General features: G+C 48.5%; 1 protein-coding gene across 3 annotated transcripts in view; it reads left to right on the top strand.

The window, feature by feature from the left end:
- The window catches only part of LOC123426161 (valine--tRNA ligase, chloroplastic/mitochondrial 2), a 56769-nt gene that overhangs the window by 28256 nt on the left and 12708 nt on the right, over positions 1-15805 (top strand). The gene's annotated exons all lie outside the window — the stretch shown is intronic.

The following is a 15805-nucleotide window of genomic DNA, read 5'->3' as shown; positions in this document are numbered from 1 at the left end:
ACCATTTTGAGGATGAACACCAGGACAAGAGAACTGAGCAAGAGTACCCTGCTCAGCAAGAAATCCACGCAACATCTTGGAGATATACTCTCCAGCAGAGTCATCACGAAATACACGAATAGGCGTAGAGAACTGAGTGTGAACCATGGCAGCAAAACGCTTATAGATAGATAAGACCTCACTACGAGAGGTCATGAAATAAATCCATGTGTGCCGAGAAAAATTATCTATAAAGATGATATAGTAGCGTTGGCCTCCCTTGGAAGCAAAGGGAGCCGGACCCCAAACATCAGAAGTGAACAAGGTCAAAAGGTTGCCGAGATATAGTCTCGCTATGAGGATAAGGTAACTGAACTTGTTTACCAAGCCTGCAACCCTGACGGTCTAAAGACACATCATCGGAGACGGATCCAAGAAGACCACGTCGAACTAAGGATGAGAGACGAGAGCCACATAAGTGACCAATGCGATGATGCCAATGCTGAAAGGAGCTGGTAGACAAGGCAACAGAGGTGGAGAGACTGGCAGCGGTGGTAGCGGATGGAAGATGAAGCCAGTCAAGCTCCCAGAGACCCTGAGAGTCACGACGCCGGGGGCCAGCACCAAGAAGAGCACAAGTGTGACGGTCCAGAACAGAACATGAGTCAAAGTCGAGAATGACCCTGCAACCAGAGTCAACAATCTGACCACCAGAAATGAGCTGCATGGTAAGCCGAGGAACATGAGCAACATCGGGAACATGAAATGATGAAGTGTTAAGAGTGCCTCGACCAGTAACCGGGAGAGAAGTACCATTAGCAGTGAGAACATGAACAAGAGAGTCTAGAGGTTGAGTAGAGGACAAAGTTGATGAATCATGAGTCATATGAAACGATGCTCCAGTATCAAGAATCCATGGAGATGTACCTGCTTGTGTCGAAGGTGTTCTCACAATGCCAGAAGAGTCTGTAGCAGAACCAACAGAACCTGTCAAGGAAGAACCTGAAGCTGGAGCTATCAGGCATCGAGATCGCACAATCTCCTGCTCAGTCAGAGGCGCAACTGAAGATGTCGATGTAGATGCACCCGACAACCGAGAGTCGGAGGCAATCAGCAGGGCGCTAAGTCGTCCAATCTCCTCCTCGGTGAAGGACATAGCTGAAGTAGGCGACGTAGTGGCACCAGGAGAGAAGCGACCACCTCCACCGGTGGAAGCCGTCAAGTGTGCCGATGTAGCATGACCAGTATCGTCTGCAAAGGCCGGTGGTGAGCACCAAGCGCCAAGGGAAGACGCGTATGCGAAGCACGGTCGATGCAGTCATATGCACCAAGTACAACCAGTGAAAGTCGCGAGAGGTGTCGGGTAAGAGCGACATCCACCGGCGGAAGTCGCGAGAGGGGTCGGTGTAGAGCGACAATCATCATATGTGGAGCTCGCAGGAGGAGCAGCAATAGAGCTACGAGCACAACTTGTGGAAGACGTCGAAGGGAACGGCGGTACGGTCGAACGAGCATCAAGCGTCGAGGAACGACCTATATGCGAGACGGAAGTAGTAAAGAAAACACCGTCAGGAGTCACCGGGCAGCAAGGGACATGCAAACCCGACGAAAACATCTCTTCTCTCTCTTTTTTTTTCTTCTTCTTTTTATTCGGTACGACGTGCGCCCGGTAGCCTTATCCAGAATCAGAAGCGGCCAGGGCGCTTGATCCAGAGTAGTGACCATGTCTCGAGTGGATCAAACGATGGTTGAAGGAGAGATGTCACCTTGGTTTCAATGGCACGTGCCGTGCTCTTGTCATGGGACCAGTTGGAGCTTGAGGTGTTGATTATCGGATCCATGGGATGACCATGGGATGCTCCGCATCATCTCCCCCCCGGAAAGACCCATCCTCGGATCGAGATCCTCATCAGCATGGAAAGGAGAAAGGTCCTTGACGTTGAATATATTGCTCACGTTGTACTTGTTACGTGGAATGTCAATCTTGCATTGTTATTGTAGCGTGCCAGCACCTTGAAAGGTCCATCGGCTCGAGGAAGTAACTTGGACTTGCGCTTGGCGGGGAAGCGCTCATTACGGAGGTGTAGCCACACAAGATCACCGGTCTTGAACACCATGGGGTGCTTGTTGATATTGCGTTTGGCGGTGACTCGTTCCACTTGATGTTCGACCGTGCGCCTTGTATCTTCATGCATCTTGATATAGTTTGCCCTTGCACTTGCGTCCATGTTTACGTGCTCCTCGACGAACTAAAGACGACAAACGAGAACTCAAAGATGACCAAGTCGATGATGCCACTGCTGGAAGGAACCGGTAGCTGAAGCGACCGAAGCGGATGGATTGGTGATAATGGTGGCAGCGGAAGGAACATGAAGCCAATCTAACTCCCAAAGACCCTGAGAATCACGGTGGCGAGGGCCAGCCCCAACCAAAGTGTGTGTGCGATGATCCTGAACAGAACAAGTCAACATTAAGGATGACACAACAACCAGAATCAGTAAGTTGACCAATAGAAAACAAATTCATGTTAAGTCGAGGAACATGAGCAACACCAGTAACAAAATAAGGAGTGGTAAGAATGCCTCGACTAGCAACAGAAAGAGAAGTACCATCAGTAGTGAGTACATGAACAGGAAAAACAAGCGATCTAAGAGAGGACAAATTGGTAGAATGAGAAGACATATTGAAAGAAGCTTCGGAGTCCAGAACCCATGGGGATGTACCTGACTATGTAGAAGGTGGTTGCTTAGTGCGGGAAGCATCACTCACAGAACCTGCAGTACCCGACGAAGAAGAACCTGAAGCGGCAAGCAGACACTTAAGTCTCAGAATATCCTGCTCAGTTAAAGCGGTGGCAGAAGATGTCAAAGTAGAAGTAGAAGTCCCTGGAGATGATGATCGCGCCTTACACATGTGTTTCTTCTTTAGGAAGCACTGAGACTCAACATGACCATCCTAGTTGCAGTAGCCGCAATGGGGACGGGAGCGGCCCGGACCACCAGGAGGAGTGAGCAAGAGCGGCAGAGCACTCGAGCGGGAAGGAGTCAGTGCTGCATGTGGCATAGCAGAAGCTCGAGCAGCGAGCACAAATGGAACCTCAAGTAAACCAGCACCACGTAAGCGAGTCTCCTTAGCACGAATTTGTGAAAGTGCCTCCATGAGAGATATATGGCCACGAGCAAACAACTGAGCACGCCGGGGCTCAAACTCAAGCCGAGACAAGAATTCGTAGACACGATGAAACTCCAAATCAGCCTGCACAGCCTGGCAACACTGGCAAGTACGACAACCAGCACTGCGGAGAGAATCAAGCTGGCGCCAAATAGTAGAACTCCATGCATAGAAATCATCAACAGTGGAGTCAACCTGCTGAAGAGCATGCTCCCGGCGGACCACAAACAAGTATAAGGCATCACCACAGGGTTGATAACGCTGACGAAGACGGGTCCACATCTCAAATACGGTGGGCAGGCCCAAGAACTCAGAAGCAAACTGAGGCAGAACACTAGCAGTGAGAACAGCTACGACACTTGCATCATCATCAAGCCACTGAGTATAAGCAGACAGAGCATCATGATACGTGTGAAGAGCCTACTCATTAGTCGAAACGTGCTCATCATAAGCACGATCATCAGCCTCATCAACAAGCTTAGCTGCATCCTTCGCGGCCTGATTAGCATCCGCAGGAAGAACCGATGGAATCGGCGGAGCGGGGGCCACAAGAGGAACCGGATGCGACGGACAACGGACATCACCAGAAAGAACACCCCATAGACGTATGCCACACATATGAATGCGCATGAAGCCAACGAAATCGATGTAGTTAGTGCCATCAAAAATCACCGGACAACGAGGAACAACAATATAGCCTGATGTTGCAGACATTTTTTTAGCAATCACCAGCAGCAGCCGTACAGAGAACGTCAACCGACGTCGGCACTCCCGACGACAGCAGATGGCAACAGGGGCAACGAGAACTAGCAGCAGGCGCGGGATCAGGTGAGTGCGGCGGTGACCGGCAACAGGCAGCAAGGTCCGGCGAGGAGTAGTGGGATCCCGGAGCTTGCAGCGAGGCAGAGGAACCAGCAGCATATGACAACGACAGAGGAGGCCGGTAGCGTCGATCCGAGGAGGCGGAGGTCCAACGAGCAACGGGCTTGCAACTAGGCAGAGGAGGCCGACAACTTCGATCCAGAAGAGGCACGTTTGCTTAGAACCAGAGCAGGCCCGGTGACTTCGATTCAAAGGAGGCACCGCTGCTTTGATCCAAAGCAGGCAGGCCCGACGGCTTTGATCTAGAGGAAGACCGGCGGCTCCTATCTAGAGGGGGGCTGGCGACTTTTTGCTTTGATCCAGAGGAGCAACCCGCAACAGAGATCCAGAGGGTGCTTGGCGATTGATCCAGAGAGAGATGGGATGGAACCGACCTGGGGTGTTTACCGGCAGTGGAGAGGACGTGGAGAACCAGCGGCTATGAGAGAGAAAAGCAGCGGCGGCGGGCACGGAGGATCAACAACACGAGTTGCAACGTGCAAAAAAATTGACCTAGCTTTGATACCATGTTAGGAAATATGCAACTTGTATTTCCAGGAGGCCATAGGCCAGTATATATACATGTACATGTGTAGAATATGCAGGAAACCCCTTATACAATGGGGTAAACAGGGAAGGTTACATGGCTATATATATAGTACTCTTAACACATAGGATCTTCTCACGTGGAGGTGTTCAACTCCAAGGGAGAAGGATTTGGAAGGAGCTATGCTCAACTAGTCTATGAGCCAACACATTGCTAACCCTAGATGGAGGTGGGGTAGAGTATTTATAGTCTAAGCCGAGATAAAGGGGTACATGTCCCAAGACCCGAGTGCCTGTGCGCAAACAAGGTCCGGATGTTCGGAGGTGGCCGGTCTTCCGGAGGCTCATTAATGGTCGGACATCCGGACGTCGCCGGATTTTTGAGGATTCAGCTCGGAATGGTGGCACCGGATTTTTGGGGTGGCTCGGATGTCCAGGGCCCAGTCGTTCGGAGGGCTTCGGTCTTACGTAGATTTGGTAGTGGCTTGGCAACACCGGATTTCCGGTGGAGTTCGGTCGTCCGGATGCTGGAAGGTGTCGGACGTCCGGACAGGGTCGGTCGTCCGTCCACTGTAGCATTCAGCTTCGGCTCTGACTTGGCTGAGCTCCAGGGGTCGGACGTCCGTAGAATGCCGGTCGTCCGGGGGCTGTAGCCTGTCCGCAACTCCTCATTGGTCCTTTCGAGCTTGGCGTCCTCATGGTCCTTCGTAGTCGTCCCACGATCTTCTTCCGAGTACCTGAGTATGCAAAGGGTTTCCGCTTGAGGTAGTGATCATGTTCGAGTGGATCAAACGATGGTTGAGCAAGGAGAGATGTCACCTCGGTTTCAATGGCACGTGCCCGGGCTCTTGTCATGGGACCACTTGGAGCGAGGTGTTGATGATGGATCCATGGGGATGACCATGGGATGCTCCGCTGTCACATAGGGACGCCGACAACCATGGCGAAGCAGCAGCAGCAGCCGGTGGGAGTAGCACACAACCGTAGCAGCAGTAGAAGCAGCGACAACAGGCAGCGACGACAAGCAGCTAGCAGCAGCGACATGAGCGGCAGCAAGAGAGCAGCAGTAAGCAGAGTGGAGAGCAGCAACAGGTGGTAGCAGAGAGCAGCAGCTCAGAGCACCAGCACGAACGAGCACCAGAGCAACTGCACATGCATCAACATGGCAGTGGCAGGAGCAGCAGCACAGGCCTGGGGCGCGACCACGGGCGACGAGGTGCAGGGAGGCGGTTGGCCATGGAGCAGAGAGCATGGCTTCGGCCATGGCGGGCGCGAGCTCACAGGGCGACGCTACGATGACAGATCGATGGGGTCAAGGCTGGGAATTGGAGGAGGGGCTTGTACGCCACCATGCACCGACTCCTCCTTTCAGCTTGTACGCGACCAAAGGAACTCTACGATCTTCCAAAACCTTTGTTGCCTCAAAGAAAGTCTCCACTTCATATAACCAATCAAGGCACCGTTCGATATCAACATTTCCATGAAAAGTTGGCATCTCAGCTTTCATCTTGTATGTATCTCTTGCGAGCCTCGCTTCGGTGCACCCCCTCACTAAACGTATAAAGGGTAATATAGACTTTTGACATTTGTACCCAATTTTGTATGTACGCCCGCTGAACGTATACGTTTGTATACGCTGTACATCCTGGCCTATTTACGTTTCTTTCTACCTTTTAAGGTTCAAAAAATACAACATGCTTGGTGGGATTCGAACTCCAACCATCAACCATGTACGGCCTATTTACGTATCTTTCTAGGAGTACCTTTTAAGGATCAAGAAGTACATCGTGCTTGGTGGGATTTGAACTCCAATCAATCAACCATTAGTACCGATCAGGTACTTCTTCCTTCCTTTTTATGGTAAGAACTCCAACCATCAACCATTAGTACTGATCATGTACTTCTTCCTTCCTTTTTGTGGTAAGTATAACGGTAATAAAAATAACTTGCTCCATTTTTCTGTTCGGTCCGTTGGGAATCTTAACCCCTGATCTTTTCTTTGTTCGTTTTTTGGTTTTTTTTTTCTTATTTATTCCTATTATTTATTTCTTTTCCTAATTTGCAAACTCTTTTAAAATTCCTTAACCTTTTCAATTTTCATGAAATTCGTCTCAATTTCATATTTATTTTCAAATCCATGAACTTTTTAAAATTTTGTAAAGAAATATAAATTCGTGCATATTAGTGAACTTATTTTCAAATTCTTGAACTTTTTCGAGACTTTGTGAACTTCTTTACATTTGTTAATTTTTCAAATTCATTAACTTTTATAAATTCATGATTTTTTTCAAATTTCATAATAAAAATCCGATCATTGATTTTGTTTCATTTTTGTTATATTTTATTAAATTCATGTTCTTTAAAAAATTTCATGAACTTTGTTCAAAATTAGTGAACATATTTTTGAATTTCATAACCTTATTTTTAAATTCGTGAACTTTTCACAAATTTGTGGACTTCTATCAACCTTTTACGAACATTTTTCAGATCTAAATGAACTTTTGCAAACTCGTGACCTTTTTCAAATTTATGATTTTTTTATTTCAAATTAGTGAACTACTTCTAAAATTCTTGAGCACATGGAACTTTTTTCTTGTGGTCAACAAGATATCCTAACCCATGTGCTCATAAGCTCACCCGTGCTTGCTCACCTGCTAGGCCGCTCGCTTGTGAGAGCCAGTTTGCTGGGCCGACCCAAAAATCATACCGTGTGAGCGCCGAATGGCTTACCTAGTGCCGGATTAGGAAAGTGCAGAAATTTAAGAAAATGTTCGCAAATATAAGCAAACTAAAAAGAGAAGAGAAAAAGAAGGAGAAATAAAGAAAAAAGAACAAATAAAACCGAAGAAAAAATAGGCCAAACAAATGCAAATAAAGAAGAAAACCACTAAGAAGATGTACAACAAGAAGAATGAATGGAGTAGTTAGGCACAACAAGTGAGCGGTCCTAGTTGGTTATAGTAGGTGGAAGTAATCCAAGAGGTTCGGAGTTTGAATCCTACTTCATGCACTATTTTTTTGATGGTTAAAAATAATAAATAAATGGGTCAAGCCCAAGATGGAGGGGTGTGTGTGTCGGTGTACGACCTATACGTATACGGCGGGTTAGACTAAAAAACGTAATAAAAAACGTATACGACGGTTGTAGAGTTTATAAAGTATGACCATCATGTCCTTTCTTGTGAAGAGGTATGGGCTAATCTGATCCGTCCTTGTGTTTAGGGGGGATGTACCGGAAGCAGAAGTGATCTCTTGCACATGTAGGGTTGGACTCTCCGATATGCATAGAGATCAAGTTCTTCAAGAGCATTATCATATTCTTCACCTTCAGAAGCTTCAACATAAATAGGCCTTATACGGCGGGTTAGACTAAGGGCCTGTTTGGGACTGCTCTGCTCCAGAAAATTCAGCTCCGCTCTAGAAAACGTAAGCCAAACGGGGTAGCTCCACGATATACCGCTCCGAAAAAAACTAGAATCTGGGGTCCAACTCCTTGTTTTTTGTGAAGCTCCCTAGGAGGTGCTCCATAAAATTATAGAAGCTGGAGTTGGAAGAAAATTACCCACCACTGCCACCAGTAAGTGGGTACCCCTTCGTTTCTTACCTCTCATCCAATCAAATAGATCCTTTTCACCAAATATTCCATCCGTGAAGCTGGAGCTAAATGAGAGCCAAACATTCTCTTGAAATGGTTGCAACTCCTATATGAAACTGCTCTAAAATGGATTTGATGAAGCGGAGCTGATTTTGATGGAGTGAAGCAGTCCCAAACAGGCCCTAAAAAACGTAATAAAAAACGTATACGACGGGGGTAGAGTTTATAAAGTATGACCATCATGTCCTTTCTTATGAAGAGGTACGGGCTAATCTGATCCGTCCTTGTGTTTAGGGGGGATGTACCAGAAGCAGAAGTGATCTCTTGCATATGTAGGGTTGGGTACTCTCCGATATGCATAGAGATCAAGTTCTTCAAGAGCATCATCATATTCTTCACCTTCAGAAGCTTCAACATAAATAGGCCTTATACGACGGGTTAGACTAAAAAAACGTAATAAAAAACGTATACGACGGGGGTAGAGTTTATAAAGCATGACCATCATGTCCTTTCTTATGAAGAGGTACGGGCTAATCTGATCCGTCCTTGTGTTTAGGGGGGATGTACCAGAAGCAGAAGTGATCTCTTGCATATGTAGGGTTGGGTACTCTCCGATATGCATAGAGATCAAGTTCTTCAAGAGCATCATCATATTCTTCACCTTCAGAAGCTTCAACATAAATAGGCCTTATACGACGGGTTAGACTAAAAAAACGTAATAAAAAACGTATACGACGGGGGTAGAGTTTATAAAGTATGACCATCATGTCCTTTCTTATGAAGAGGTACGGGCTAATCTGATCCGTCCTTGTGTTTAGGGGGGATGTACCAGAAGCAGAAGTGATCCCTTGCATATGTAGGGTTGGGTACTCTCTGATATGCATAGAGATCAAGTTCTTCAAGAGCATCATCATATTCTTCACCTTCAGAAGCTTCAACATAAATAGGCCTTCTTGAAGTACGCTGAACTGCACGCTGTCGTGTGTTAGGAAGTATTAGTATTAGTCTAGGAGTCCTTATTAGTCTATTAGAATTAGTCTAGGAGTCCTTATTAGTCTATGTTTACTTTCCTTGCACCCCAAGTCATGTGTAATATATATATGCCCTTGGGCCTTCAATACAGATAAGTTGCTTTCCTAACATGGTATTAGAGCTTAGGTTATTTTTTTCGGGCGCCGCAACTCGCCCTCCCGATCCAATCTCGCGCATCGCCGCTGCTTTTCTTGCGTGGTCGGATCTGGCTGCTCTCCCGTCGTGCTCCCTCACTCCGGCCGCGTCGACTCCTCCCTGCCTCGCCGTCTCGCGCTGCCTCGTCTCCCATCGCTGGTCCAGGACCCGCCGCCGTAGGTCGCGCCGGTCTCCTGCCTCTAATCCAGCCGCCGCCGCCCCCTATTAGATCCGGTCGTGCCGCCTCACGCCTTGGATCCTGTCGTCGCCCCAGTCCGCCCAGATCGAGGCGGCCCCAGACACGGACGCAGATCCGGTGCTGCTCTGGATCGAGGCGGCCCCTCATCAGGTCCGGTGCTGCCCAGACGCGGACGCAGATCCGGTGCTGCTCCAGGCTGCTCGGCAATCCTAATGGATCTGACGGCTGCCTAGGCCGCTGCTCCCAAATCTGGAGGACGCCTTTCTAGGTCTGATCGATGTCGCCAGCTGCCTGCCCGTTCACGTGCTTGCTCTTCGTACGTGTTCACCTGCACCCCATGTTGCCTGCTGGTGCTAGCTGCTACTCGCTACCACCTGGTGTTGCCTGTTGCTACGTGATGCTACCTGTTGCTACGTGATGCTACCTGTTGCTAGTTGCTTACCTGCGGCTACGCGGTGCTTCTGGCTACTTCCTGCCGCTACGTCTGCTAGTCACCCAATTGGATCTGGTTTCTCTGTCTGGCTGCCCTGAGTTGCTTTGTGCGACAGTCTTGGTCTGCTGCTTGATCTCATGTAACAGATCTTTTATTATTTTTCTTCTTTGCCCATCGTCACTAGTCTTCCTTCATAACATCTAGTCTGTTCCTAGTTTTTTTTTGTTCGCTGCGTCCACCAAATCCGTTGATATTTTTTGTTTTCTCATGTCATGCGAGTCCGCCTTGACCTTAGTCCGTCAGCCTTTCTACGGTCCTGATCCTTTCTATGCAACTTTTGTGGCCTACTTGTCCTTGTTGTTTTCTATAGGATTTTCTGGACTTCTTTTGCATTGTCGATCTACGTCCATCGTGCCTTATCCGCCGAGCTTCTTTCACCGACGGTTGTAGTGGACTATGATTTTCTGCACAATGCTTTATTCTTTTGATGTGCCATCTTGTTTTGACAACCCATCTTCTCTTGATACTTATCTTGTATCTTCAAGTGATGCGGTGTCTTCCTCTGATGTGCCATCTCTTCGGTGTCTTCCTCTGACGTGCCATCTTCTTTTGACAACCCATCTTCTCTTGATACTTATCTTGTATCTTCAAGTGATGCGGTGTCTACCTCTGATGTGCCATCTCTTCGTTCTCTCCTTCGGCGACTCGACAAGTTTTGAAGACTCTTCATGCTACGACGACACTCTCAAGACATGGATTTGGATTATCATTGTTTTTTTTAGTATTACACTTCTTCAAATGCAATGCTATTGCATACGCTTTGCATTTGAGGGGGGGTGTTAGGAAGTATTAGTATTAGTCTAGGAGTCCTTATTAGTCTATTAGCATTAGTCTAGGAGTCCTTATTACTCTATGTTTACTTTCCTTGCACCTAAAATCATGTGTAATATATATATGCCCCTTGGGCCTTCAATACAGATAAGTTGCTTTCCTAACATCAACAATGCGCTCGTCAGTAAGAGCAGCCCGAGCAAGAAGATCCTGGATATACTTTTCCTGGGATATAAAAAAGCCATTAGAGGTAGAAGAGACTTCAATCCCAAGAAAGTAACGAAGAGGTCCAAGATCAGACATAAAAACTGCTCACTAAGACGGGCCTTTACAAAGGCAATATACTCAGGGTCGTCACCAGTGATGATCATGTCATCAACATAGAGAAGAAGAGTCGGACCACGAGGAGAAAGGTGGACAAATAATGCTGGATCATGAGCACTGGCGGAAAAACCAGCAGCAGTTACCATAAGAGGCAAATCGCTCAAACCAGGCGCGGGGGCTTGCTTACGGCCATAGAGAGAGCGACGAAGACGACATACCATGCCATGAGGAACAGAATACCCAGGTGGTGGCTGCATGTACACCTCCTCACGCAGCTCACCATTCAGAAAGACATTCTTAACATCAAGCTGAGATACAGACCAGTGGCGTGAAGAGGCCACGGCAAGAAGTGTACGAATAGTGGTCATATGGGTCACATGAGCAAAAGTCTCGTCGTAATCACGACGATGCTCCTGCTGAAAGCCACGAGCCACAAGACGAGCTTTGTAACGCTCAAGAGAACCATCAGAGCGAGTCTTAACCTTGTAGACCCACTTAGAAGTGATGGGACGAACACCGAGGGGAAGGGAAACAAGATCCCATGTACCAGTCCGTTCAAGAACATCAATCTGCTCTGCCATCGCAAACTGCCATTCAAGATGAACAACAACCTGACGATGGGAGGTCGGCTCAAGAACAGCAGCACCGGCGGTGGGAAATCCAAGGCGATCAACAGGCGGACGAGGGCGAAAACGCAAGCCATAGGGAGGCTGAGACGAGGATAACGACACATTCGCAGAGGCATCCACATGACTTGAACGATGAGTGTAACACTGAGGAAAAGATGGAACAATGCAAGGAGGGATCGCCAAGGTAGAATCGGGGGGTGAAGACGAGGAAGTCACATGACGTGAACGACGAGTGTAACGCTGAGGAAAGGATGGAACAATGCAAGGAGGAGGCGCCAAGGTAGAATTGGGGGGTGGGGACGAAGAAGTCACCGGAGATGAAGGTGCAGAATCCGATGACATGCTAGGTGAGGAAACCGTGGGAGATGGTGGCGGCAAATCGGCAAGAGGTGGAGAAGCAGAGGTAGCGGAACGAATAGGCAAAGGCTCGATGGGGGTGAGAGATGTATCAGGAAAAGTGAGGAAAGAGATATCCTCCATTGAGAAGGTCGAGGAAGATGGGCACGGATAGAAGGGACGAGACTCATCAAAAGCTCATCCCGAGAGATACGCATCCTACGACCGATAGGATCCCAACAACGATAGTCCTTATGCTCATCACTGTAGCCTAAGAAGACACACTCAACAGACTGAGCGGTCAGTTTGGTGCGTTCGCGAGGGGCAAGAAGAACATATCAAACACAACCAAACAAGCGAAGCATCGAATAATCGGGAGAACGATCAAAAAGACGCTCGAAAGGAACACCACCCTGTAGAGCAGTGGAAGGTTGTAGATTGATGAGATAGGTTGAGGTGGAGACGGCCTCAGCCCAAAAATGAGGCGGGAGAGAGGCAGCAATCATCAATGCACGAGCCGTCTCAAGAAGATGACGATGCTTTCGCTCAGCCAAGCCATTCTGAGTGTGAGCACCAGGACAAGAGAACTGAGAAAGAGTCCCTTGCTCAGTAAGAACACCACGCAACATCTTAGAAATATATTCGCCAGCGGAGTCAGCACGAAACACACGAGAAGTCATGAAATAAAGCCATGTGTAACGAGAGAAATCATCTATGAAAATAATATAGTATTTATGACCCCCTTTCGAAGCGAAGGGAGCCGGACCCCATACATCAGAATGGACTAAATCAAAAGGATGCTTAGACACTGACTCACTATGCGAATATGGTAACTGAATCTGCTTGCCAAGACGACAACCCTGACATTCTAAAGAGACATCTCCTAAGACAGACCCCAGAAGACCTCGACGAACTAAAGACGACAAACGAGAACCACAAAGATGACCAAGTCGATGATGCCACTGCTGGAAGGAACCAGTTGCGGAGGCGACTGAAGCGGAGGAACTGGCGATAGTGGTGGCAGCGGAAGGAACATGAAGCCAGTCTAACTCCCAAAGACCCTGAGAGTCACAGCGGCGAGGGCCAGCCCCAACCAGAGTGTGCGTGCGACGGTCCTGGACAGAACAAGAATCAACGTCAAGGATGACGCGACAAGCAGAATCAGCAAGTTGACCAACAAAACACAGATTCTTGGTAAGTCGAGGAACATGAGCAACATCAGGGACAGAATAAGGAGTGGTATGATTGCCCCTACTAACAACAGAAAGGGGAGTACCATTAGGAGTGAGGACATGAACAAGAGAATCAAGCGATCGAAGAGAGGATAGAGTGGAAGAATGAGAAGACATGAAAAGAAGCTCCAGAGTCCAGAACCCATGGAGATCTACCTGACTGTGTAGTAGGTGATTGCTCAGTGCGAGAAGCATCAATCACAGAACCAGCAGTACCCGTTGAGGAAGAACCTGAAGCGGCGAGCAGACGCTTAAGCCTCAGAATATCCTGCTCAGTCAAAGTGGTGGCTGAAGATGTTGAGGTAGTAGACGAAGTCCTTGAAGATGATGATCGCGCCTTACGCAGGTGTTTCCTCTTCTGGAAGCACTGAGACTTGACATGACCATCCAGGTTGCAGTAGCCGCAATGTGGACGGGGGCGGCCCGAGCCGCCAGAAGGAGTGGGCAAGAGCGGCGGAGCACTCGAGCGAGAAGGGTCGGTGCAGCATGTGACGTAGTGGGAGCTCGAGCAGCGAGCATAGAGGGAACCTCCAGCAAACCAGCGCCACGTAAGCGAGTCTCCTCAGCACGAATCTGAGAAAGCGCCTCCATGAGAGAAATACGGCCACGAGCAAACAACTGAGCTCGCCGGGGTTCAAACTCCTTACGGAGCCGAGACAGGAACTCGTAGACGCGATGAAACTCCAAATTGGCCTGGACATCCTGGCAACAGGGGCAAGTACGACAACCAGCACCGCGGAGAGAATCAAGCTGGCGCCAGATAGCAGAACTCTGTGCATAGAAGTCATCAACAGTAGAGTCACCCTGCTGAAGAGCATCCTCCTGACGGACCACAGAGAGGTATAAGGCATCACCAGATGGCTCATAGCGCTGACAAAGACGGGTCCACATCTCAAAGACAGTAGGAAGGCCCAGAAACTCAGAGGCAAACTGAGGCAGAACACTGGCAGGGAGAACAGCTGCAGCACGAGCATCATCATCAAGCCACTGGGTGTAAACAGACAGAGCACCATGATACGTTTGAAGAGCCTCCTCATAAGCCAAAAACTGCTCATCATAAGCACGATCAGCGGCCTCATCAGCAAGCTTAGCCGCATCCTTGGCGGCCTGATTAGCATCCGCAGGAAGAACCGGTCGCGTCGGCGGAGTAGGGGCCAAAGGAGGAACCAAACGTGGCGGACAGCAGACCTCGCCAGAAAGAGCGCCCCATAGATGGATGCCACGCGTATGAATGCACATGAAGCCAACGAACTCGGTGTAGTTAGAGCCATCAAAAATCACCGGGCAACGAGGAACAACAACTTAGCCCGATGCAGCAGACATTTTTGTTACAGCTCACAGGAACGAACCGAACGAATCAGCAGCAGATCAGATCGAGACCACACCAGCAGTAGAAGAACGGAACCACCAGTAGGGGCGGCGGCAAAATCCGGCTGGAGGCGACGGGATCCAACGGCTGGGAGGACGAGCGGATCGGGGGCGGCTTCGAGACGAGGAGCTGGTGGCGACGCGACGGCAGGAGGCGCCGGGATCCGGCGGCTACGAGGACGTGCAGATCGGGGGCGGCTGGAGGCGACGGGATCCAGCGGCTGGTAGGACGGGCGGATCGGGGGCGGCTTCGAGACGAGGAGCTGGTGGCGACGCGACGGGATCCAGCGGGGGCGGTTGCTCTCCTTATGACGAGAGCCCAAGATCGAGCGCCCCTGACCTCGAGTTCCAGCGGGACTCTGGCACGGGATCGAGCAGACCTCGGGAAGAAGATGCAGCGGAGAAGATTGGATCGGGAAGAGCACGAGTTGCGCGTGCAAAAAAGAACCTAAGCTCTAATACCATGTTAGGAATATGCAACTTATATTCCCATGAGGCCATAGGCCGATATATATATACATGTACAGGTGTGGACTATATGCAGAAAACCCTTTATATAATGGGACAAATACAAAGGGGTACATGGCTATATTATATATACTCTAACAGGTACATAGTCTGCTTACAAACTAGAGGTGAGGATCTCAATTTATAGGGCTTTGGGAAGCCTTCACATACTTCTACTTATAGCTGGAACACTATAGAAGGCATTATTCAGTATTCACCATTCTACTCTCAGCTATTTATAACTAGAGAACTTTAGAAACAGTAGATATGGTAAAGGAAAGAAAAGAAATACTACACTAGAGTGGAAGAAGTAGCGAAACAGATCTGGCATGTGATTTTCCTTCTCTTTTTTCTCAACTGTTGTTCCACATCATCAGGGTTCTAGGCTCCAATAGGCAATATATTTGATTGGACTTGCTAGTCCGCCATGCTTAGAATTCTTTCTGAACTCCTATATTACATTTGCTTTCTTCCTTTACTTCATATATTACATTCTCTTTCTTACTTTAGTATCTGTATGAGCCCTATTTCCAAGTATTGGAAGTAGTAGAGAACTGCACAAGTATAATCATTTTGTACATACAGCTGTTACAAGTAATATAAAAAATTACTCGTAGTTTTCTGTTT

Source organism: Hordeum vulgare, chromosome 2H (assembly GCF_904849725.1).
Source record: "Hordeum vulgare subsp. vulgare chromosome 2H, MorexV3_pseudomolecules_assembly, whole genome shotgun sequence".
Taxonomy (NCBI): Eukaryota; Viridiplantae; Streptophyta; class Magnoliopsida; order Poales; family Poaceae; genus Hordeum; species Hordeum vulgare.
This window is presented reverse-complemented; position numbering and strand designations above follow the sequence as displayed.